This window comes from Bos indicus x Bos taurus, chromosome 16, assembly GCF_003369695.1.
Source record: "Bos indicus x Bos taurus breed Angus x Brahman F1 hybrid chromosome 16, Bos_hybrid_MaternalHap_v2.0, whole genome shotgun sequence".
In the NCBI taxonomy this organism is placed as follows: Eukaryota; Metazoa; Chordata; class Mammalia; order Artiodactyla; family Bovidae; genus Bos; species Bos indicus x Bos taurus.
In genome coordinates this window covers 51,997,007-52,023,850 of record NC_040091.1, presented here as the reverse complement: position 1 = coordinate 52,023,850, position 26,844 = coordinate 51,997,007, and the positions used below count along the sequence as shown (strand labels likewise).

Below are 26,844 nucleotides of genomic sequence, written 5' to 3'. Positions count from 1 at the left end.
CTCCCCCCAAACAGGGTTTTCTAGGTACCCTCTTATGATTGTAGCATCAGGGGTCAGCAAAGGGGTCACCCACTTCATGAAAAGCCTGACAGGGATTTCTGGCCTTGATCTAAACCAGACACAGTGAAGAAACAAAGAGATCTGGGGAATGCCTAAAAATTCCCAGGGCATCCAAAATGATCTACCATCGCTGAAGTTTCTGCTATTAGAATCATCCACCGTCATTTACAAACTGTCAAAAGGCGGCAGATCTCTGGACTTGAGGCATCCCAAGGCTGTGGGTCTTTACCCTCCTAAGCCTGAATTGCCTTCTCTGGAAAATGGCTGTAGCCAGTGGTGTGCTGGTAAGTGATCAACAACCAGCTCTCTCCAGGGTGGTGGAGGGGGCGGCTAGTTGTAGCATTCATCACACTCTTGGGAGCTGCTCAGGGGTCCCTTCAAACCCAAGCTCTCACTGGCTTCAAATCAGTTTCCATGGAGTAAATACTTAAGCTACTAACTTGACATCCCCAATGGCAGAGCTAGGAAGGATGCACACAATCAGCCCTGAAGAGCGCAGGAAGCTGGCACGCGAAGCTGGCTCCAGCACACCCCTGGGTAACCCAGCACCTTCCTCACAGAGGGTAAGGACCACATAAGAGGCAGCATATGCAAACACACGCTACACTGAGCAGTGTGCAAACGGACCACCAGGAGATCAGGAACCCAGGTCTTACAGCTGCTGGGAATGGGCATAAGCCCAGTTGCAAACTTTTCTACTGTGTGCAAGGCATGGAGCAGTGCTCACCTGGCTCATGGAGGTTGATTCAAAAGGCTTTTATATTTTTGATTCACAGATTCGCTGTGCTCCCCACAGTCTCTCTTCAAACTCAGACTTCATAGCAAGCCTCAAAGTGGGTGCTCTCTACCATCCATCACAATCTCTGAAATGAACCCTGCATCTGCCAGCTCCTCCCTGCCACCACTGCCCATAGGGTCTGGTTCCCGGCTACTCCTCTGTCCTCATCTCCTGCCACGCACCCCTGCTCATTCTGTATGAGCCTGTGGTCTCCTTGCTCTGCCTGTGACAGGTCTAGCATTTGCCTCCCCCAGGGCCTTTGCACATGCTCTCTGCTTCTCTCCTCATCCCCCCGCCCCCAAAGCTGATCTCTGCTCAGATGTCACCTTTCACAAAGCCTTGTCTGAAGTAGGAACCCCTCTCTCGCATGCCATTCTTTATCTGCACAGCCTGCCTTATATTTCTTTCTGCCTTGTATATTATAGGTTTGCTTGTTTGTTTATTGCCTGTCCTTCCCCACTCCCTCCACGAATGGTAAGCTCCTTACAGAAGGAAGTCTATCAAGCACCGAATGCCTCCATCCAGAATGGCACTGACCTGTGCATGGGCCTCTCTGGCACCCTTCTCCCCATCTGAGCCTCGGCATTCCACAGCCAGAGATCAGGTTCCTCCATTTTTCACACTCAAGGCTCACATCTCAGTGAAGCCATGTGTCTCAGATCAGCCAGGACAGCCACATGTCCACCTGCCATGTGGATGTGAGCCCCGTGGGGACAGGGGCCTCATCCTGTCCAGCTCTGACTCCCCTGTCTGCAGAACAGAGCTGGCACCTCGTGGGTGTGTGAGGAAGGCTGGGGGAGCTGACAGTTCTTGCAGCAGCCCCGTGTGTGCTGGAGAGTTCTTGGTGCATTTCTGCGGCGAAAGAGCACAGAAGAGCTCTTTCTGTGCTCAGAGGTTTGTGCTCAGGCTGAGCTCTGCGGGTTACCATATTTCAGAAGACATCTGTCCCACCGTTAGCAAGTGTGACACCATGAAAGTCTGTTCCTTGGATGTTTCTTCAAAGGACTGCCTTTTGTAGAATATTAACAGTCTTCACCCTCTGTCTCCTGAAGGAGTGAGAAAGGAAGGGGGTGAACTTAAGAAAGACACAAACTTGACAGAAGGAAAAAAGAGGCTTGAACAGACGGTGTGACCTGCCCTTTCTCTGCAGCGTGTCTGCAGCAGAGAAGCAAGACTTCAGGCAGCTCAGCGGGGAAAACAGTTCCCAGATCCTCTGTGGGCAGAAAATAGTGACCATGGCCTTGGGGTTCCGAAGCTGTGAATTAAGCTGTCCGGATGTATCATTTGGCGACCACTTGAGTAACACACATGAAGGTAGAGAGACAGAGGGTGGTGCTGGGTTGTTGTTGTTTGGGGCTGCACCAGGTCTTAGTTTCAACACATGAGATTTTCCATCTTCCACCAGGCGGGATCTTTAGTGGCATCATATGAACTCTTGGTTGCAGCATGTGGGATCTAGTTTTCCAGCAAGGGGTGGAACCTGGGCCCCCTGCATTGGGAGCATGGAGTCTCAGCCACTGGACCACCAGGGAAGTCCCTGGTGCTGTTTTTACACTATGTTTTGTCCAAGAAGTACTAACAGGAGGCCAGTGCGATGGGATTCTGGAATCCATTCCAGGAGACAGGGGTCTACAAAAATGGATCGATGGGAGAGGATTAGAAAGTATGTTGGAACCAAGAACATTAAGGGACTAAATGAAGATGAAGTGCAGAGTTTACAATGCATTAGATCAAGAAAAATGGGCACCAGGATGCTCACCTAAGCCTTTTTATTTAGTTTGTTCTGCAAATAGGGGTTATACAGCCTCAAGGCAAAAGGTTGTCAGCCCTGGAGTCAGGAAGACCTGGGTGGAAATTCTAGCTCCACCTTCTGGTTATTGGACCCCAGGGAGGTGACCTCTCCAAGCCTCAGTATCCTTATCTGCAAAATGGTCATCCTAATATGCCTACTTCATTGGATTGTTATGAAGATTCAATAAAATAATCCCTAGTTCAGTTCCTGAATCAGACTCAAAGGATGCTAACTCATGATTTTCTTATCAAATACTAATATAGTGCTGCCATGTGCTAGGGACCTTTCTAGGTTCTTGAGAGGCGTTAATTCAGTTATTCTACACTGTACACTAGCAAGAAGGGACTATTATTTCCCCTAATTCACACAAAAGGACAAGTACAGAGAGGTTGAGAGAAAACTGAGTCACACAGCTGGGGAGTGCTGGAAGCAGGATTCAAAGCCACAAGTGTAACCTCTGCCTCTGTGCCCCTTTTGCACAGTTCTGGATCACCTGCAGCATGCTTGGCCCTGTGGTAACGCACCAAGGCTGATGGAAAAGGAGCAGAAAACACAGTCCTGTCTTTACCTGGCTTTCACTCCCATTAGAGAGCTCACTGTTTCATGAAGTCTTTCAGGCAGAACAAAGAAAACAACAATGTAGCATAGCATCTCGGCAACTTTGGGAAGTCCGTCAACAAACATCCTCCTCTCCATACAGAGATAAGTAGCCCTGGTAGGTGAGCTTTGTTTTCTTTTTCAGAGTTAGATGAACATGGAGTCAGTAAGAAGTGCTCCATCTTTTAAGCCTCTGACACTTGGTGGGGTTGCTTGTCACCGCAGGATAACCTGTCCTATACTACTTGTGTCTCATTCATGCAGCACATGTTCACAGTAGGCGTGCCACGACTACTCATTGGGTGGAAATGAACTCCATTCATGCAATTGCTTGAGGGCTGCAGAAACAGAAACGGGCATTTTCATCTCTTCTGCTCAGAAAGTCCTCCTCTGAGACACCTGTGGGAATGGCTGTTTTGCTTTTCTTTGATGTTAGCTGATTCTTAAAACTTTCATTAGCTCTGATAAATTATTCAAAATGGAGTAACACCCGAAACCTCTTTAGAATATTGACATGGTCCAGCAGTAAATGAATGGAAAAGTACCTCCAGGTCCGAGGCTAACTTCCATTTAATTTTTAGAAGAACCAGTCGAATTGTTAAAATGATCAGAAATGGGCCTGACCAAAGCCAGTTCTGCAAGGAGAGGATGTTATTGTCTCCTAGACCGTTAACTTAATCAGATCAAGTCAATGTCAGGAAAACAAAACTCCTCATGTCATGGGGAGCTCAGGATAAATTAACAAGTAAATATGACTTTTATCCGGAAGCCCTTTAAGAACATTTTTTTTTGAAAAGTAGGCTTTAACTAAATTTAAAATTTTTAATGTATAATTTAGTTTCATTTCTGGAATCTTACATGATACAGGAAGCCTCAGAGACCCTAATCAGAGTTCTTTTCCTTTACTTTATTTTTATATCTTCATGCAACTAGTAAAACAGCATTAGATAATAGATGTCCCCAAAGGCCATATTGAAGTTATAAGTATTTGACATGATTCTTCTTCTGAATTATGGAGACAATGTCAGAATATCTATGTACCTGGAGAACAAATGTCGTGGGAAGGAACTCAAGCTGGGCTATGAATAGCTTCTAAAACATTTGGTTGTGTTGAAAGTAGAATGGCAGTTCCATGATGAGCCACATGGGAAGACAGCAGGGATTTAGGGGGTGCAGAATTCCAACGTAGAAATGCCCCAGTCTGTGATCTCAAGGTTTTTATCATCTTGAAACCAAGAGCTACATGTGTGTGTCTGTGCATGCTCAGTAGTGTCCAACTCTTTGCAACACTATGGACTAGCCCACCAGGCTCCTCTCTCCAAGGATTTCCCAGGCAAGAATATTGGAGTGGGTTGCCATTTCCTCCTCCCGGGGATCTTCCCGACCCAGGGATGGAACCTGCATCTCTTGTATCTCCTGCACTAGCAGGCAGATTCTTTATACAAACACCACCTGGGAAGCCTGAAAAGAGCTGCATATGACCTAGCAATTCCACTCCTAGTTATATATCCAAGAGAAGTGAAAACCTATGTCCATATAGGCTTAGTGCTCCGTGGCATATGGGATCTTAGTTCCCTGACCAGGGATCGAACCTGCGTCTGCATTGCAAGGCAGATTCTTAACCACTGGACCACCAGGGACATCCTTCATTTCTTTTTATGGCTGGAAAAGATTCCGCTGTTCGGATAGACCACATTTTACTTTACTGATCATCAGTGGACAGACATTTGGGTTACAGCCTTTGGTTATTGTGAATAATGCATGGTCATGAAGACAGAACTCAAAAGTGGTTTAAAAGAAAGCTGAGATCTTTTTGTTATCATGCCTAATACTGTGTTATAATGCCTAATACATGCCTAATACGGCTACCACATACTGAGAGCTAATTATACAGCAAATCTAGCACTAAAGGCCCCCCCTTCATCCACAGAGTGTCCAGAAGAAGAAAATTTGTTATCCCCATTTTATAGATGAGGAAACTGAGGCTCAGCGAAGTGAAGTGAGTTTTCTTAGGTCACCTAGCTAGGGATTAAGAGAGGGAGCATTCAGACCAACTGACTCTTCACCACCATCCCCTGCTGTCTCCACGACTGATGAGCAGCCCCACTATCTGGCCAGTGCCATGCTTGACTGTCACCTAGTCCCCCGCATGCTCCATGGCCCTGATACTCAGAATCAGAAAGTCCTTGCATCGGAGGTCTCTCCAAACGGGACCGATGAACAAGGTGCTGAAGCTGCAACACCAACCCACCCCCACCACCAAACACGACCTCTATCCCAGGGGCCCATAGTTCAGGCTATTCTCCATGAATGATGCCCTGACTGAGTCTCTGCATCCAAAATGAGGCAGAGCCATAAGGGGGCCCCATAAATCCAGCTCCATCTGGGGAGTCACTCCAGTGCTTTACAACTGTACTTTCTGAGTTCTGCTCTCACTGGGGTGAGGAGTGCTGGCCTCACTCCACTGCCGTCTGCTCCAATGGGCCAGCACTTCACTGTGGTCCCCCAGGGCTATGGGGCACAGCCAGCAGGCAAGAGCCTTGGTGGCCTTCCTTCCAGAGTCTCATCCACATGCCAGGACATACAGAGCCCCCAAGGCAGACCCCATTTCCTAATGAACATGGAGCATTTTACCTGAACGTACCTATACCCCAGAACCCAGCAAGATAAACACCCTCCACCCCAACTCAGTCCTGGTCCTTTATCCTCTTTCCAGCCTCCCTCCCATCTCCAGTCCCATTCCTGGGCCTGCCAGCTCCTGACCTTGTGACGTTGGCCTCTGAGTCTAGCTCTGGGGCTCCCCGATGGTTTGGTTGGAACCCTCGGTGTCGTGTTTGGATGGGGTTCTGTGCCGCTCTCTTCTGCCCTTGGCTCAGAGCAGCTCTAACTAACATCAGGCGGGATCTTTGCAAGGAAGAGAGACCAGCCTCAGAAAAAATACAAGTCAAGGGGAAATTGAGTGGAAGGACGTGGCAGAGCTCTCCAGTCAAAGGACGAGCTGATGAGCAAGGCTTGGAAGGGTCAGTACTCAGAGAGGCCCAGAACTCCGGGAAGCAGGGATGGTCTTGTCTGGGTCTGCCACTGGGATGAATGGACTCTGGGCCTGTGAAGATTTCGTGTGTCTCCCCCGAAACTCCAGTGCCAGGAGCAGAGGAAGGAAAAGCCGTCTTCCTCTGTTTCCTTCTCTTGAGGGGGAATCATACCAGGTTCTTTGTCCCAACTTTTGCTGCTGTTGTTGTGCTGGGTCTTCGTGGCTGCTCAGACTCTTCTCTAGTTGCGGTGAGCAGGGCCTACCCTCTAGTTGCAGGGCACGGACTTCTCACCGTGGTGGCTTCTCTTGTTGGGAAGCACAGGCTCCAGGGCACGTGGGCAGAGTAGTCGTGGCGCACGGGCTTAGTTACTCCACAGCATGTGGAATCTTCCCAGACCAGGGATCAGACCTGTGTCTCCTGCATTAGCAGGTAGATTCTCCACCACTGAGCCACCAGGGAAGCCTTGCCCCAACTTTTTAAAATTCAGAGTTGTACGGAAAGGGCTCTTACCACAGAGACTCCAGGTAGAGGCATGAGCTCTGAGTCCTAGATCTGGGCATACATTTTGGTCATAGCCAGATTTGGAACTGGTCATAGCCAGATTTCTCTTTCATGAAAGAGAAAACACACTTGTAGCTTGTCTGCTGCCTTTCAGGACTTTTATTACAGCACCGCAATCTATTCCCCTGACAGACTAATACATCTTCAGTGTCCACAGTAGCTTTGCAAGATAGGTATGACCTTCTCCCCACTCTATCAAGGAGAACTCCAAGATTCAGGGATGATAAATGACTTGCCCTAAGTCACAGCAGTATGAAATGGCAGAGCTGGAACCCAGTTCCAAATCTGGTGGTGGTTAGACTCTGGGGAGAAGATAATGCCTATCTTGCAAAACTACTGTAGACACTAAAGATGTATTAGTCTGTCAGGGGAGCAGATTGAGGTGCTGTAACAAAAGTCCCAAAAGGCAGCAGGCAAGCTACAAGTGCATGTTCTCTTTCATAAAAGTTGGCGGAGTGTGGTCCAGGGTAGCTCTGCCCTGGTTTTCCAGGGATCCAGGTTCCTTCCACCTTATTGCTCTGCACACACTGAGGCCTTGCCCCTTGGGTGAAGCTGACTGTCCATGCCCTTTGCAGCCCATGGGACAGGGAAGGGAAAGTGGAGATGGATTCTTTAAAGAGCTGTGACCCATAAGATCATGAACTTCTACTGATAACCTTCCATTGACCAGAGCATGCCATGTGGCCAAACTAGATTGCAAAGAAAACTGGAAAACTAAGGTGTCTGGGCTCCCATGTTCCCAGCTAGATTATGGGAGCTTGAGTGCAGGATCAGGGGCTGGAGGGAACATTCCATAACTGCACAAGTATCATAGTAGTATATTAACACACACACACGTGTGTGTGTGTGTGTGTGTGTGTGTGTGTATATACAGAATCTAGACAAACGGTACTGATGAACCTACTGCAGGGCAGGAATGGAGGCACAGACAGAGAGAATGGACTTGTGGCACAGGAAGGGGAGGTGGGACGAACTGAGAGAGTAGCACTGACATGTAGACACCACCGTGTGTGAAACAGACAGCTAGTGGGAAGCTGCTGTGTAGCACAGGGAGCTCAGCTCGGTGCTCTGTGATGACCTGGGGGGTGGGATCTGGAGGCTGGGAGGGAGGTCAAGAGGGAGGGGACATATGTACACATATAGCTGATGCACAATGCTGTATGGCAGAAAGTAACACAACATTGTAAGCAATTATATGCCAATAAAAAAAATCAGCATAGCCTTAGTGCAGAGTAAAGACTCAACAAATAGTAGCTGTCATTTCTGGAAGACTGAATTCTTAGGAGGAGCAGGCAAGGATTGCTCATCTCAGTGTTCCAGTTCTAACACCCAGATGTGAGGGCTCAGCCCCTGATTTCTTTCTTCAAGGCCACTCCTCTCACTTGCCCCAGAATGTGGGAAGAACTCCCCTTGGGCCCTCTGGCCTGCAAGGGGAGCCTGCAGCCCCCCAGCAAGATGGGAGGAACCCCACCTCTCCCAGGTGCTCCGGAGACCTCTGCTCCCTTTGTCTCTGCGTCTGATGCTGGTTCCTCTCAGTCCCATCACCTCTGAGAAGCAGCTAGGTATGATTGGCATCCTGTGGGAGGGGGTCTTGGGGACCAGCTTGGCATGTCAGCCAGTGCCCTGCCGTGTTCATTTTTGTTGACATTTAATTATATTTCACTTTCATCAGCTGTCAGGCCAGCTTCCTGACAGGTCGCTGAATTATGCTTGAAGCCAGTCAGCCCCTGCAGACACCTTCTTATTTGGGCCTTCTCGGCTTACGGCCCTCGGAGAAAACAGATACAAGGCTGATTGGCAGGAAAGATCCTGGGAGTCAGAGTGTGCACAGCCAGGCACCCCCTTCCATTTTCTTCACTGTCATTGACACCCCAAAACCACACCAAGCCTCTTGATGGTGCTATTTTTAAGGAATTTGAATATAGTTAATTATGTGTTGATTGGTACAGAATTGAATACACAGCTCCATCCTGAGCACCCCCACGTGTCTAATCTTAAGCTGTTATCAGGGACCAGCTTGAGAGGGGCCAAGTTTTGCACCCATAATAGCAGACGCTTGCATGACTTTCCTGGTGGCTCAGATGGTAAAGAATCTGCCTGCGATGCAGGAGACCTGGGTTCGATCCCTGGGTCAGAAAGAAAGAAGAGAAGGAAATGGCAACCCTGGAGAAGGAAATGGGAACCCACTCCAGTATTCTTGCTGGAGAATCCCATGGACAGAGGAGCCTGGCAGGCTACAGCCCATGATGTTGCAAAGAGTCAGACACTACTGAGCAACTAACACTCTCACACTTTGCAAACACTTCCATGACACTTACAATGTGCCAGCTACAGTTATGCCTGTTTTACAAGTCTGGGCTTCCCTCTCTATCTGTATTGATTCTGTCTCTGAGTTTCTGATAACAAGCAGCAAGGGTTTGAATAGAGGGAATATTTAATCCTCTTAACAACTGTGTAAGGTGTGCCCTATTCTTATCCCCACTTTATAGATGAAGAAACTGACACATACTGAGTTGTGTGATGTGCTCAAGGCCACGGGATTAGTACAAGGCAGAGCTGGGTTTGAATCTGGGTGGTCTGATTGCATTTGTACCATAGCCATCATGCATGTGGAGAATATGAACTCATCAACTATTCCACCCTCATTCTCATGAACGTCCCTGTCCTGCAGAAGCAGGAAAGCTGGGAACTAACTAGATGTCAGGACTCCCTTGCAGCTTGAGTTCTGCAGGTGATTCAGGTTTGGCCACGCAGGTGAATTCCCATGACATTTGGAAGAGAGACTGAGGCCGAGGCACATTCCTGGTGCTTCTGCACTTTGAGGACAAACATGTTCCTGAAGCGCTCACTTTTTCTGTGGTCACTTCAGCAGTGGTCCCTGTACAGTGTGAGGCTTGCATTGCTGCACATCCACTGTGCTGATGCTGGTCTGGGCAGGAATGTGTGGTTTCAGAAGCAGCAGGAGGGGCATCTTCCTGACCGTGGCCAAGGAGGTAAACCAGGGCTGCTAGCATCTGGTTTGTGGAAGACAGCAGAGCTGTTAGTGGTTCAGTTTGGTAGTGTGGCTCTTCATTCCTGGAAGTTGTTTCTTCGGCTCTTCCTACAATGCTATCACTCATTTAATATCCTGTAATAAATACCTTAAAGTTTTAAAGTTGCTTAAAGTTTCCAGAAGAGAGTCTGGTCTCTGAACTGACTGACTCTGAATACACAATGCTAAACCAAAATATCTTTGCTTCTTTGGTTACAGATAGAGCTACATTGGAGAATGTGTCCTATATTAGCAGCAAATAGGGCCCCTAATTAGATATATTCCCCCACCCAAGCACAGGCAACACTGGCCTGAAGCGAGCCCCACCTGCTCAGGGAGAGGCTCCCCTTATAAGTTTGTGGGGGAGCAGAGCAGAATGTAAACCTTCTGGGCAGCTCACGCCCAAGAGGAGGGATGAAGGAAGGACTGGTTATGTGTGCCCAGTTCTTCATCCTGTGCTCACCAGGTAAAGAAACCAGACCCAACTCTGGTGGGAACAGAGATGATGGTCAGTGAATGAGGAGGTTATGTGGGGAATTGGTTCACAGTGCTGTTCTTCAACATTGAGAGTCTGTGAGTCTGTGACTGGAGATTATAAGCATTAAATTGCCCTGTGAAAGTGGAGATGGTTTATGTCATAGATTAGCATGTTAGCATATGCTCTGGGTACATTAAAACAGAGCAGTTTTGTGCTTTGTGGAACCCTTGCAGGTGGGGGACAGTATCGCAGATTAAAGAAGTTTCTAAATAACTGATGCTCTGTCCATTTTAGAGATGACATCTTTTAAAATGTTAACCTCTAGGCATGGACATGTTTCTGAGAGTATTATTACAGAAAAGAAACCATATTATTTAGGATGCTTTGAGCCATGGTAACAGAGGCTTAAACAATTAATGTATTTAATTTCTTTTTTTTTAATTAATTTATTTATTTTTAGCTTAGTTGCCCTGAGGCATGCGGGATCTTCCTAGACCAGGAATTGAACCCTTGTCCCCTGCATTGACAAGTGGATTCTCAACCACTGGATCAACAGGGAAGGCCTGCATTTAATTTATTACATAACAAAATTCAACAATGTCATTGAGGTCTCAGATTCTTTCTGTGTTTCCTTCCCTCCATTCTCAAATGTACCGGGGAAAGCCTTTCCTCATGGTCATAAAATGGCTGCCACAGTTCCAAACATCACATCTCATCTCACAAACTCATTTCTGAAATATAAAAGAAAGAGAGATGTTTTTTAAAAAAGACTTTCCAGTCATATGGCTCTCTGCTTTATCAGAGAGGAAAATCTTTCCCAGAAGCTCTCAGGCTGACATACTTTTACATCTTATTGATTAGAACAGTCAGGTGTCTACTCCTAAGCCAACCACTGGCAAAGAGGAAGGGGTTGGCCATGGCTTATTTCAGCTAGTCTCGTGGCTAGGCACATTATCTCCCAGACAAAATCAGAGTCCTGATGGCGTGGAATAAGGGTCATGGGTATTGGTGGGGAGACTGCAACAGTGCACCTGGCCTTAGTATCTCAGGTCCATGCTGTGTGATTCAGAGGTGCCTGGAGAGTCCAAATAACTCCTGACCACATGCCTTCTGGATTCTCTCTCCCTCCACACTGCTCTTCTTCCTTCCCTATCAGGCTGCCTGCTGTCACTTCCTGCTCTTGCCTCTGTGCTGTTAGAGGCAGCTTTGCTCCCTGATCCTGATTTTTTCCCTTTAAACATATGTGAGTTTAGAACTTGGGGGATGCACTTGCTGGACTAGGACAGTGTTACTGAACTCCAGGGGCACGGTCTACAAGTATTCCTGAGTCCATTTTCCCCAAAGCTGGCTAGATTCCTATTTTGTTTTATTTTTTGCTGTTGTTTGTTTTTAATCTCTACTTAGCAGAATGAGCTTTATTGGGATAGCCTAGGCCAGAAGGGATGACATATGAAGCCAGTCTCTACAGGGCATCCTGCATAGGCAAGCGCTGCTGCATGCCCACCATCACAGGAGATGTAGGGGCTGGGGAGTGGCTCTCTGATGTCACCCATTACAGGCCGTGATGCTGGCAGGTATGTTCATTAAGCCAGCTCTCTTCCATGAGGGTTTTCCAGAGTCATCAACTCTGTGCTGTCATGAAAAAACATAACACAGGGTAAGGGACCAGGTCAGGATTTCTCAGCCTCAGCACTGTTGACATTTGGGGCCAGATGAATCTCAAAGGTTTGGGGGCAAGGGGTGAGGGGTACTGTCCTGTGCAGTGTAGGATGTTGAGTACCATCCCAGGCCTCACCCCCTACCTGCCCCTGACCACCCTCACTCCACAGCAATAATGTCATCACTCAGTTCAGTTCAGTTCAGTTGCTCAGTCATGTCCGACTCTTTGAGACCCCATGAATTGCAGCACGCCAGGCCTCCCTGTCCATCACCAACTCCCCAAGTTCACTCAAACTCATGTCCATCAAGAAGGTGATGCTATCCAGTCATCTCATCCTCTGTCATCCCCTTCTCCTCTTGCCCCCAATCCCTCCCAGCATCAGAGTCTTTTCCAATGAGTCAACTCTTTGCATGAGGTGCCCAAAGTACTGGAGTTTCAGCTTTAGCATCACTCCTTCCAAAGAACACCCAGGGCTGATCTCCTTCAGAATGGATTGGTTGGATCTCCTTGCAGTCCAAGGGACTCTCAAGAGTCTTCTCCAACACCACAGTTTAAAAGCATCAATTCTTCGGCGCTCAGCTTTCTTCACAGTCCAACTCTCACATCCATACTCCACAGGAAAAACCATAGCCTTGACTAGACGAACGTTTGTTGGCAAAGTAACGTCTCTGCTTTTGAATATGCTATCTAGGTTGGTCATAACTTTCCTTCCAAGGAGTAAGTGTCTTTTAATTTCATGGCTGCAATCACCATCTGCAGTGATTTGGGAGCCTCCAAAAAATAAAGTCTAACACTGTTTCCACTGTTTCCCTATCTATTTCCCATGAAGTGATGGGACCAGATTCCATGATCTTAGTTTTCTGAATGTTGAGCTTTAAGCCAACTTTTACACTCTCCACTTTCACTTTCATCAAGAGGCTTTTTAGTTCCTCTTCACTTTTCTGCCATAAGGGTGGTGTCATCTGCATATCTGAGGTTATTGATATTTCTCCCGGCAATCTTGATTCCAGCTTGTGCTTCTTCCAGCCCAGAGTTTCTCATGATGTACTCTGCATATAAGTTAAATAAGCAGGGTGACAGTATACAGCCTTGACGTACTCCTTTTCCTATTTGGAACCAGTCTGTTGTTCCATGTCCAGTTCTAACTGTTGCTTCCTGACCTGTGTACAGGTTTCTCAATAGACAGGTCAGGTGGTCTGATATGCCCATCTCTTTCAGAATTTTCCACAGTTTATTGTGATCCACACAGTCAAAGGCTTTGGCATAGTCAATAAAGCAGAAATAGATGTTTTTCTGGAACTCTCTTGCTTTTTCCATGATCCAGCGGATGTTGGCAATTTGATCTCTGGTTCCTCTGCCTTTTCTAAAACCAGCTTGAACATCTGGAAGTTCACGGTTCACGTATTGCTGAAGCCTGGCTTGGAGAATTTTGAGCATTACTTTACTAGCATGTGAGATGAGTGCAATTGTGCGGTAGTTTGAGCATTCTTTGGCATTGCCTTTCTTTGGGATTGGAATGAAAACTGACCTTTTCCAGTCCTGTGGCCACTGCTGACTTTTCCAAATGTGCTGGCATATTGAGTGCAGCACTTTCACAGCATCATCTTTCAGGATTTGGAATAGCTCAACTGGAATTCCATCACCTCCACTAGCTTTGTTCATAGTGATGCTTTCTAAGGCCCACTTGACTTCACATTCCAGTATGTCTGGCTCTAGATGAGTGATCACACCATCGTGATTATCTTGGTCACGACTAGACATTACCAAATGTCACTTGGAGGGTAGAATACCCCTAGTTGAGAACCTCTGGGCTGGAGAATCATGGGCTGGGGGCTGAAGTGCCTTAGTGAGCATGATCTTCCCCAGTCGCCCTTCCTAAGGTACCACTGTGGGCCCCCTACACATCCCATCTCTCTCCAGTCTCATTTCTTGCTTTGTTTTCTCCATAGCCCTTGTCACCCACTGAGTGTATCTTATTTTGTTTGTTTGCTTATCTGCTCCCAGCGCTAGACTCTGGGAACAGAAACTGGATTTGGCTTCCTCATCACAGCATCTGCAACAGCTGACAGTGTCTTCACGTGGTGGGAGTTCAACAGATGGGGGGGTCTTACTAGGAATCACTTAATAAGCCCCCATTCTGTTCCTCCAGGGCTTCCTTGGTAGCTCAACTGGTAAAGAAATCGCCTGCAATGCAGGAGACCTGGGTTCGACCCCTGGGTTGGGAAGATCCCCTGGAGAAGGGAATGGCTACCCACTCCAGTATTCTGGCCTGGAGAATTCCATGGACTGTATTCCATGGGGATACATGGGAGAAATCCATGAGGCTGGACACAACTGACCAAACACAGAGTCAGACACAACTGATCGACTTTCACTTTCACACTGTTCCCCACACTTAGAAGGACACTGCCCCTACACAAGCTCCTTACGCCTTACAAAGAGGAAACGGACGCACAGCAAAGTCCAGTAACAAATCTCTGGTAAATGATGAAGGCAGGATATATACTCAGATCTGTCTGATCCCAAGGCCTGGCTGGTTTGGGGGCTGCCAGGCCGCCTCTCTGAAGACACCAGGCCGGCATGGAGGGGCTGTTTCCTGCGCTGTGATTGGGCAGTCCCGAAGGACCAAGAAACCAGAGCCCGTTTTCCCCAGCACCTGATGCATTGCCAAGGCTGCTTTGTCCTACTGGGGCCGTGGGACGCCCGAGGCCCCAGAGAGCTTATGCTTTTTTCAGATTGGAAGAATTATGGATCAACTGCTCTTTGGTGGCCTCCAAACTATTTCTTTTTCTTTCCAGGGGAAAACCACAATCCAAACCTCTCAGTCCTGTCTGCCCCGAAAGCAGCAAGGGAAACGTGGCCGGAGGAGTCGGCGCCTCCCCCCACGCACACGCAACTGTCAGAAAACCCTGACGCTGACCGGGATTTTGTGGCGTGTTTGCGTCCCCACCCCCCTCCCCTCACAGTAATTAGCGCTTCAGCTTTCTCTCCAGGTCTTTATTTGTTTAGACAACACAGCTCATTGTTTCCAAATGTTAGTCAATTCTAACCATAAATCAAGCCCCAGATCTTGAATCTCATTCAAGGGAAAACTCACAAGTTGATTCTACACAGATAAATCATAAGAGGGTGGGAATGTTATAAATGGAGAAAAGCAATTCAGACTCATAAGGCTATAAATACAGCTTTTTGAACTACTTAGTGAGTACATTAAAACAATTACATGAGGCTTGAAGGATCTAATAGCGCATCAGTCTTTAAGATGAAGTCATTTGAAAGTTACTGTGCCTAAGAAGAATTAATATTTTTAGTGCTTTATAGTTTACCAAGTCTTCTTTTTTTTTTTTTTTTGCCCGTTATTTAATTTAATCCCTCACAATACCCTTTTTATATAGGCGGACAAGCTATTTAATTAAATTCCATCAATTCCAAGACCTATTTTGTTTCCATTTTTCTCTCCGAAATCAGGATACACCTTAGAATCAAAGACATGTCAGTTTAATTGGGAACTTTATTTCCTTAGTAATCCATAAAACAATGGTGAATGTTTTAAATGATAGGGTCTTAGACTTAATGAAATGCATGTTATTATGATCCCTGTTTCACAGGGGAGGTGACATGTCCTGAGATGTTACAGATTTGGCCCAAAGTCATGCAGTGAGTAAATGGAAAAATCAGAACTTGAGCTCCAGAAGGGCAGGTCTTTTAAAACAGGAGTCCCCAACCACCAGCATCTAACTCCTGGTTATCTGAGATGAAACTGATGTAATAATAATAGAAATAAAGTGCTCAGTGAATGTAGTGTGCTTAAATCGTCCCCAAACCATCACCCCTCCACCCTGGCCCATGGAAAAAACTGGTCCCTGGTGCCGAAAAGGTTGGGGGACCGCTGCTGTAAAGGGCATGTAAATAGCCCAAGGATACATGATCACCTTTATGGAAGGTGGTCCCAATAACTGAGAAACTTTTGCTTTTCTGAACGAAATGCAAGTCTGGAGCCAAAGCAGAGCTGCTTGAGATGTTAGGAAAGAGATCAAGAGTTGTCATATTCTTCTCCACCTTTCCCTTGAAATGCTCAGCTTCTCCTAAGGATAATTTAGGTTGCTTGCTTTGAAATTGGCTTTGCAGGTTAGCCCTTGAGAACTCACTTGAGAAAATTAGGAAACAACACCCTGACATGGATTCAGTCCCTCATCAGACACAAGGTCCAGAGAGAGAAGCACAAACTGAATTTTAATGCTTTTACTGCTCAACTGATTCCTTGTACAGTGTGCATCCTGAGCAACTGTACACAGCATTTCTGTACACCCCCGTACCTCCAACTAGTCTTCAGTGGAGGGGGGAGGCGGGGTGGCAGGACAAGAATGCTTGGCAGAGAGAAGGAAGATGTGGACAAATTCAGGAAATAGTTTCCTAGTTCAGATCCCATTCATTGTTTAAGCCTGGTTTGGGTGTTCTGGTGAAGTCTTAGCTTGTGAACACTTCAACCAAGCTTGGCTCTCAGAAAAGAAGCTTAATACTTGGGAAAACTCATACAGATTTAAGAAATTCAAACATGGTCTTATTTTTAATGGTCTATCTGGGCCTATTTCTGAAGATATACCTGATTAGCTAAACCAACCAACCATTAGTATTAGCTTGCTGGTTTGAAGTTACTATTTGGTAGAGTAGAAAGAGGTTATATTCAGAGCTTATGCAGAGCTGGGTTCAGACTTGGGTCTTTGCTACTTTCTAGCTGCTCACTATGAGAAAGTGTTAAATGTCCCTGAAACTTGAGTCTAGTCTCCTCATCTGTAAAACAGGTATAGGGGATTAAAGATAGGGCTTCCCTATTGGCTCAGATGGTAAAGAATCTGCCTGCAATGCAGGAGACCCAGGTTTGATCCCTGGGTCAGGAAGATACCATGGAGAAGATACCCCACTCCAATATTCTTGCCTGGAGAATTCCACGGACAGAGGAGCCTGGCAGGCTACAGTCGGTGGGGTTCCAAAGAGTCGTACATGACTGAGCAGTTAACACTTTCCCTTTTCATCACTTTCAGCAGATTAAAGATAAATGCCCTTTGTTGTTCAATCGCTAAGTTGTGTCTGACTTTGTGACCCCGTGAACTGCAGCACACCAGGCCTCCCTGTCCTTCACCGTCTCCATGAATCTGCCCAAACTCATGTCCATTGACTCAGTGATGCCATCCAACCATCTCATCCTCTGTCGCCCTTTTCTCCTCTTGCCTTTAATCTTTCCCAGCATCAGGGTCTTTTCCAGTGAGTCAGCTCTTCCCATCAGGTGGCCAAATTATTGGAGATTCACCTTCAGCACCAGCCCTTCCAATGAATATTCAGGGTTGATTTCCTTTAGGATTAGCTGGTTTGATCTCCTTGCAGTCCAATGAACTCTCAACAGTCTTCTCCAGCCCCATAGTTCGAAAGCATCAATTCTTCTGCACTCAGCCTTCTTTATGGTCCAGCTCTCATATCCGTACATGACTACTGGGAAAACCATAGCTTTGACTATGTGGGCCTTTGTCATATAGAAATGGATAAATGGAACCCTGGGGGTGTGAATAACACCTCACTCGAGGCTTGTGTTAGGAGGTAAAGGAAATTTGTATGTCAAACAGTGAATGTGGTACCCAGCACAGAGGAGACATCCAGGTAAGCTGAGTTTTCTTTCATTTCTCTAACTAGTGTGGGGTCCACTTTATTACCAGTTGCTCTCTCCTGCTGGGACTAGCCTAGTTGGTTGAGGAATTGGGTGGCGGGGGTGGGGAGAGGGGCATGCAGGGCATCACCCTGACTTAGGGCTGATTGGACCCCTCATTGCCCTCTGTAAATGGTTAAGGCCAGCCTCATCAGTCATCACAGGGCATGTTTGCTGCTGGACACAAATCATCATTAGTCCATCTTCCCCTGATGCCCAAGAAGGAAAATTTCCTTAGTTGATGACTTCCCTTGGTCATCATTGATGGTGAATATGATAACACATTGAAGGCTGAATCTTCTCTAGTTCCCTACTGCCAGGTCTCTGCCTGTGCTCTGACCACAGGCAAGTAAGAGTCTGGCCTCCTGGTCACTCAGAGACTCCCTCAAAGATCCCACCAGGGCTCCCACCTGGCCCTATTCCAGAGCAGGGACCAAGTGTCCAGCTGTGCGCACCCCTGGCCCCAGGCCCACGGGGGCACACTGAGGCTTCCTAGTGCTCTTGGAGTTTGTTATATCTGTAGCACTCCCCCAGGAGAGCTCCAGCCCAGCAAGGGCGATGGAAGACATGAGCAGTGAGGTGGGAATGGTTGGACAGGCTTCAAGTATCTGGGGGCCTGTTCTGGTTAGGCCTTGGGCTTTCAGTGTCCTTCTCACACTCCTAACAATTGGGCAGGGGCTGATGGACTGCCACCTGCTAAGACACATCTCATGTAGCAACCAGGTCACAAAGTAGGGACTCTGTAGGTCATGGGGAAGTTGATCATGTAATAAAGAGAAATGACACAAGTGCGTAAGGGCGTCTGTGGAGGCAAAGCCAGGAATTTGCCCCTGTGGGTGCTGGGTGTTATCTCAAGTGGTGACACTGCGGTCATTTGGCCTCTCCAAGCCTCGGCTGACTCACCTGAAGCATGGGTTATCCAGAGCCCACACTTGCCAAGGTGTCCAGGGAGTTAAATGAAAGACCATCTAAGCCTTGGCCTCAGGTACAAACTTCTGGGTGATAATGTTCATGAGACTCTTCCAACCACCTTCTGAAGTGAATCTTGTTTCCTCCACTGTGGCAGAGAACTGGAGGCTCATAAAATTCAGTGTTGATCATTCCAGACCTGGGCAGGGTTGGGTGGCACAGGAAGAGCAGAACGAATCATGTTCTGAACATGAGAGAAATCAGAACCATTTCAGAAACCAGGGTGATATTAAATCAGGTGAGTCTGGAAACATACCAGGCATCTGTCCCCCTTTCTATGCCCACAAACCTGGGCAGCCAGAGGCATCTTTCAAGTGGATGGCAAGCCAGAGCTCTGTGCAGTCCACCTTAGGCCATCATGTGGAAACAATAAGTCTGTTATCATTGGCCTTGTGGTCCTGAGGTTCTGGGCAAATGTTGGGGGTCCCAGTGCCTCTTCTCAGCTGCAGGGCAGCAGCTGCCTGCCTTGAGGCTGGTGAATCCAGAATGCACCCAGCTTGGAGCATCTGCTCTTCTAGGAAGTGCCTTTGGGTGATGCTTCTCATTCCAAACCCAGGCACCTTAGCAGGGCTGACCTTGCTGCAGGCCCAGAGCCTCTCAGGATGCCCACCTCTGATCTTTCGGCCGGAACAGGGGGAGGGGGCATACAAGAGGAAGTCAGGAGGCTAAATTGATCTGTGCCCTGCTGTCCTTCACCTCCAGCTTTCAGGACCTACTGTGTACCACCATCTGTTAGTTCTCCACTGCTGCATATAAATTGCCCCAAACTGAGTGGCCTAAATACACATCTATTGTTTCATGTTTCCTGGGGGTCAGGAGTCCAGACACAGCTTAGCTGGGTCCTCTGCCCAGGGTCACACGAGATACAGCGAAGGAGGTGGCCAGACTGCATTCTTACCTGGAGGCTTGACTGCAGAAGAATCTGCTTCCGAGCTCCCTTGGGCTGTTGTCAGAATCCACTTCCCACTGGCTGTGTGAGCGAGGCCCTGGCATCTGGCTGGCTGGCAGCTGGCAGCACCCAGGTGCTGGAGGCTGCCTGCACTTCCAGGCCACGTGGGCTTCCTCAGCACCACTGCTGACATCATAGAGCCAGGAAGGATCTCTCTAGTGTGGACGAGCAAGACAGAATCATAGATGGATGGACTGGTAGATGTGTGTGTGTACAGACAGATATAGATACAGACATAGATTGATGGTAGATAAATATAGAGATTGATGGTAGATAAATGTAGATATGTACACATATAGAGAGATAAATAAAGATAGGTAGGTAGAGATGGATGATTGATAAATATAGATAAGATTAGATGCATACATATATATTCAGACAGATAAATATAAATAGATTTGTACTTGTTTAGTCACTGAGTCATGCTGACTCTTTGTGACCCCATGGACTGTAGCCTGCCAGGCTCCTCTGTCCATGGGATTCTCCAGGCAAGAATACTGGAGTGGGTTGCCACTTCTTTCTCCAGGGCATCTTCCCAACCCAGGATTAAACCCACATCTCCTGCACTGGTGGGCAGATTCTTTACCACTGAGCCACCTGGGAAGCTCAGATAGATAGATAATAACCTGCTCATAACGGTGCCATCCTGCCATCTTTACCAGGTTCTCGTCACTAGAAACAAGTCACGCTCAAGGAGAGGAGATGGCACCTGATGTGGCACAAGGGGGTTGAGGTCAAGGGGCCAGTCTAAGAACTGTGACTGAAACCAGCACCTTGAGCGTTAAATTGTATCCTTCTCATTTCTAGATGGGAAACAGGTTTAGAGAGAGAACTTGCCCAAGCTCCAAGAGTGATCCTATGGCCTTGCTGGCGTTTCAGGCCATGCTGGCCCACTTCTCAATGGACACTTCTTCACCATCATGACCACACTTCTCTCCCTGCCCTGGATGAGTGGTACTGATTACCAGTGTGCAGGTTTTGACAAGTGGGGCCAGAGTGCTTTCTCCGTGGCAGCATCCATCGTGCTAATAATGTGTCTTCAGTGTGTATCTTGTCTCTGCACCCCTACCCTGTGCACCCAAAAGGCAAAGACTGCCTTCATCTTGTTTGTGGCCACATCCCTCTACCTAGAGAGGTTCTTGGCCTATTGCACGCATTCTGTGAACAGTCATTCAGTCATTCAACAAACACTTGTGGAGCTGGACTGCCTACTCTAGAAACAAAGATGACCAAGATGCAATGCTGCCTTCACAAGCTCCTCACCCTCTAGCAGAGCAGAGATGTTAAACAAATAAACTACGAGATAGTGTGGTGTGGTATGAAGATCTCAGTGACCTCCTCAGGATTGCCCACCCCTACCTACATCCCCAGGGCCTGCCACAGTGACTGGCACATGGTATGTGCATGCTCAGTCACTCAGTCATGTCTGACTTTGCGACCCCATGGACCGTAGTCTGCCAGGCTCCTCTGTTCATGGGATTCTCCAAGCAAGAATACTGGAGTGAGTTGCCAGTTCCTCTTCCAGGGGAATCTTCCTGACCCAGGGACTGAACCCGCATCTCCTGCATCTCCTTGCATTGGCAGCTGGTTTCTTCACCACTGAGCCACCTGGGAAGCCCCAGCACATAGTAGGTGCCCAGTAATGTTTGTTGACTGTTCTAGTTCCCTTACCCAGCATACTTTGCTCTCTTCTCTTCTGCAGAGGCTAGAAAATAAAAATCATAAGAGATTAACTGCTCAGGAAAATCCAAAGAAAATTTTTTTAAAAAGTACATAATGACATTCTACGCTGGCTTTGGAAGTCTCTGATGCAATCCTCAGATCCTGGCACCTCCCTTTTGGAGCGGAGCTTTGCATTTCGAAAGAGGAAAAAAAACAAAGACTGTAATTATTAAAATTGTGTATATAGGAGAATTTAGCCTTTCATTTGAGGTGTCCTAATGACACTTCAACAACTGCTAGGGAAGATAATAGGGTTTAGAGCAATTACACAGACCGTCAAATACCGAACACGAGTGATTCAGATTCATGCTTGGAACTGGAACGATTCTCGGCAGTTTTGCTCATACACAGCTGTTTCATTTAAAATATTTTGGCAGAAAATTGCGAAGTGGGCTGTGCTGGCCATCTCTGCATTGGAAGCTTAACTCCTTCCACACCCAGTGTTGTCCATCTCTCCTCCTTCCCAGATCCCCACCTTAATTACTGCTTGGCCAAGTTTTTGAGCAACATGTTCGTAGAGTTAAAACTTGGGCCCCTAGCTGAAAGATCTGGGGAGTTTGTTTCTCCTAAGCCTGCTGGAAGATTCCGTGTCTTTCTCCCTCTTTTGATTCAGTCAGTAGATATCATTTAATCACCACATGGCCAGTCCTGGGTGAGCTGCCAAGGTCTATCGGTCAGATGGCCAAAAACAGATGGTGCGCTCAAACTGGGTGATTTGAGAAGAGTTCTGTCTTAGTTCGAGCAGCTCTAACAAAATTCCTAGGCTGGGTGGCTCAAACAGCAAACATCTATTTCTTACAGTTCTGAAGACCAGGAAGTCCCACGATGCACCATGCAGGTCCTGGCTGATTCAGTGTCTGGTTTGCAGATCTTGCTGTGTCTTCACAGGTAGAGAGAGGTCATCTCTCTTGTGTCTCTTCTTATAAGGATGCTAATCCCACCCTGACAGCTTCACCCTCATGACCTAATCACCTCCCAAAGGCCCCACCTCCAAATATTGTTATAGTGGGGACTAAGGTTTCAACATATGAATTTGGTGGGGAACACAAGTATTTAGTCCTTAGAAAACTCAGTTAAAAGAGCAAAGGTTACAGGGGTTCAGTTTGAATGTAGAGAAGCCCAGAGAGACAGTGCAGTGCTCCAGGGATGTGATAGCAGGGAGCTGATGGCAGCTCGAGGAGCAAAGGTAGGGAGATGTCAATAACATGTGGAAAGTATACCTGTACGGGTGGGGGGCAGGCCCAAACTCCCTAAAACAATGAGGGACCCCTGCCCTCTCCTCTCACCCTCCAGGCTCCTCCTGGTATCCCCCATTGGTCCAACCCAGCTGGAGGCCAGAAGTCAGAGAAGGTCACTGATGCATTCCATACAGGTCAACCTCCCAGAGTTTTGAGAAATGATGAGAGATGAATTGAAGATAATCCAGCACAAAGGGGGGTCCATGACAAGTAGACTTGTGTCCTCTGCCCTCGGGGAGTGGATCCATCTACAAAAATCTTGCACCTCATGATGGGTTGCTGTGGTTGCAGGATAAGGGACTCATTCAATTTACCTCAAATCATTGGGAGTTCACTGTCAGAGAACCCAGAAAAAGCCAGATCTTCCAGCCTCAGAAAGAGCTAGGCATAACTGTAGTGGTTGAATTTTATGTGTCAGCATGGTCACGCTCTAGGGCCCAGTGTTCAGTCAAATGCCAGACTAGCTGTTACTATAAAGATATTATGTCAATGAAATTAACATCTGCAATCAGTTGGCTATGAGAAAAGCAGATTTCCCTCTAGAATGAAAGTGGGCCTTGTCCAATCAGTCGAAGGCCATAAGAACAAAAACTGAGGTTTCCCAAAGGAAGAAGGAATTCTGCCCTCAAGACTGGAACGTAGAAGTCCTGCCTGAGTTTCCAGCCTGCACCGCAAATCTGAGAAGCTTCCACAATCATGTGAACCAATTCCTTAAAATAAATAAATGAACAAATAGATATCTCCTATTGATTCTGTTACTCTGGAGAACCCCAGCTGATACATCCCCAACAACTTCCCATTACAAGTAAGATGATCCCAAACTCCATGCTTTGGCCTCTGAAGCCTCACGTGGTCTACCTCTCACCTGCCTGCCTTCTCTAACCTCACTCCCTAATCCAAGGATTTTCTGACTTTAATGTGCACAGGTTAAAAATAAATAAATAAAAATAAAAATAATTTTTAAAAATTTAAATGTGCACCTGGAGAACTTGTGAAAATATACAAGTTCCATCCCCAGAGATTCAGGCCCAGGAGGAGGAGGCAGAGCCTGAGTTTGCTTTCTAACAAGTTCATGCAGGATGTTGATGCTCCTCGACCATGAACAACAGTTGGAGTAACACTGTACAATCCATTAAGTCCTCTACACCCAGACTTTTCCTCTTGGGGTTTAGTGCTTTTGAGGGTTACTTAGCTAAATCACTGCTTCTGCACTTGGAGCCTTCTGCCAATACCAAGTACCACGTCGTCTGGGTACCCTGAGAGCCTGGAAGCAGCTATGGTGGATGGAACATGTTTCACTGGTTCCCATTAGCACAGCTGGGTTTGTTCTCCCAACTGCAAACCCAGGTCCTGGGCTGCACAGCTGCCTGAATTAAGCTGCCTGAATGAACCACACAGATGATCAAGTTGGGTTTCCCGCTCTCGCCCACAGTAAGTTTTCAGTGCCTGGCTGACTGGACTCTGTGGTCCTTAAAGGGATAATTAAGATAAAATGCAGCCATGAAATTAAAAGACGCTTGCTCCTTGGAAGAAAAGCTATGACAAACCTAGATAGCATATTAAAAAGCAGAGACATTACTTTACTGACAAAGGTCCATATAGTCAAAGCTATGGTTTTTCCAGTAGTCATGTATGGATATGAAAGTTGGACCATAAAGAAAGCTGAGTGCCAAAGAATTGATGTTTTTGAACTGTGATGTTGAAGAAGACTCTTGAGAGTCCCTTGGACTGCAAGGAGATCAAACCCATCAATCCTAAAGGAAATCAATCCTAAATATGCATTGGAAGGACTGATGCTGAAGGTGAAGCTCCAGTACTTTGGCCACCTGATACAAAGAACTGACTCATTGGATAAGACCCTGGTGCTGGGAAAGATTGAAGGCGGGAGGAGAAGGGGACGACAAAGGATGAGATGGTTGGATGGCATCACTGACTCAATGGACATGAGTTTGAGCAAGCTCCGGGAGTTGGTGATGGACAGGGAAGCCTGGCGTGCTGCAATCCATGGGGTCGCAAAGAGTCGGACACAACTGAGTTGCTGAACTGAACTGAAGGTAAAATGAGGTCATTAAAGTGGGCCCTGATCCAGCATGACTGGTGTCCTTTTAAGAAGAGGCAGTTAAGAACTTCCCTGGTGGTACAGTGGATAGGAATCTGCCTGCCGAAGCAGGGGATGTGAGTTCAATCCCTGGTCCAGGAAGATTGCACATGCCATGGAACAACTAAGCCCATGAGCCGCGACTACTGAAGCCCATGCTCCTAGAGCCTGCGCTCCGCAACAGAAGTCACCTCAATGAGAAGCCCGTGCACCGCAACAAAGAGGAGTCCCCCACCCACTGCAACTAGAGAAGGCCCAAGCAGCAACTACCCAGTGCGGCCAGAAATAAAGAAATGGAAGTTTTTAATAAAGAGGCAGTTAACACACAGACACACACAGAGGGAAGACCACATGAAGACGCGGAGAAGACGGCCATCTACAAGCCAAGGAGAAGAAACTTCGGAGAAGAAACTAACCTTGCTGACACCTTCATCTTGGACTTCAAGTTTTCAGAATTATGGGAAGATAAATGTTTGTTGTTCAGGCCACCCAGTCTGGCACTTTGTTATGACAATCCTAGAAAACAAATGCAGTGATCCAGTCGGATCTCCAGCTTCCACCCAGTCAAGAATACTGAGGCCCGGGGAGGGAATGCCATCCATCCAAGTGGTAGAGTCCGGTCCTCTATCCAGGGCTCTTGACTTCAAGCAAGTGGTTGTTTGTCCCTGGACCATGCTGCCTCCTCCATCATGAAATATTGACCATCTCCCTGCCTACGGTTTAGTTTGTTCAAACAATTTGCTGCCACTAAAGCAAACTGGCCTCTGTTTGCTTTTTTAAGTAATGATTTTCTCCCGGAGCTCTCAGATCCTGCAGAGACCATAAGCCCAGTCTTGCCCTACCCTTCTCCAGTCCTTCTACTTCCAGTCCTGACAGCCCAGCCCAGGAAAATCGAGTCTTCATCCCACTCAGGTGATATGTTGAGGAGCTTCTCCTGTGACCTTTGGTGGTGGAAGTGCCATGGAGCATTCAGACAGAAATTCCATGAGGCAATCAGGAGAACAGAACTATACTCAGGAGAGTGACTGGACCAGAGCTGTCATTTAAGAGCTGTCAGCCTGGAGATGTGGGTTTGGAGCCTTGTGACATTGTGAAATCAGAGAAGCAAGAGTTCACAAGAGCAAGAGGAAAAAATGTGTCTTCCTCAAGACACTCCGGGGTCCAGCAAGAGAATCTGTCTCTGGCTTGCTTGAGTGAAGAGGAGGATTTGTGGAGCAGACACCGGAATTTCACAGATTCCAAAGAGAAAGTGGGCATTCAGGCCTCAGACAGGGTGGGAAGCGGTGGATAAACCAGGTAACCCCTCCCTCGGACTCTGACTCGAGAGCCACAGGTCCTTTTGTCCCCGTGCCTTGGTTCTGATGTCTTTGCATGCAACAGAAGATGCTGACTCAGCCAGCCCAGGCAGTAAGAAAGATGCATTCCCCCAGCTAACAAGACATCCAAGAGGAGAGTGGTCCCAGTGGGCTTGTTTCGAGGCTCTGCAGTGTTGACAGGCCTCTGGATTTTCCCATCTCTCCCCTTGGCCAAGCTCAGTAGTTGACTTCATCACTAGTTCATTAGCTCCATCTCTTCATGGTCTCAAAGTGGCTGCCACACAAAGACAGGGAAATGCTAACCCAAGAAGGGGACCATTTTTTCCTGTGTGTCTCCTTTGTATTAGCCTCCCAGGAGCTCCCTCCAGCCCTCCCCTAGACCTCACTGGGCCACACGCTCATCTCTGAGTCAGGATGAATCCTCATCACTGGCAGGATGAATGGGATCAGCCCACGGTCCTGTGGAGAGAGCAGGCTTCCGAAACAAAATAGGAATTCTGTTGGAAAACAGGATAGGGTGCTCTGCTGCTCTGAACCCATCTTGGCTCTCTGGGCTCTGCAAAGCAGCCCCATCTGCACATGGCACCGCACTTCTCAAGTCCACATCACCTTGGACACAGGCAGGCAAGCTCCAGCTCCCAGTCTAATTCCTAGAAGAGGGAGTTTACAGCCAGCTCAAGTCAGGTGACCACTCTGTTCAATCACAGTGAAGCCCCACAAGCACAGCTGTGGGGCCACGTCTGGGAGAGAAGGGGCTGTGTTCAGAAGGAGGTTGTCTGTAACTGTGAAAATACCCCAGCGGTACCTCCTGTGCAGCCTTGGAGAAGATGAAGATTAAAGAGGGTAGACGCAGAGCTTTTCAGCC

The 26,844-nt window shown here is 47.5% G+C and overlaps 1 protein-coding gene across 3 annotated transcripts in view; it reads left to right on the top strand.

Moving 5' to 3' along the window:
* Nucleotides 1–26,844, top strand: part of KAZN (kazrin, periplakin interacting protein) — a 1,334,539-nt gene that overhangs the window by 1,029,006 nt on the left and 278,689 nt on the right. The window lies entirely within an intron of this gene.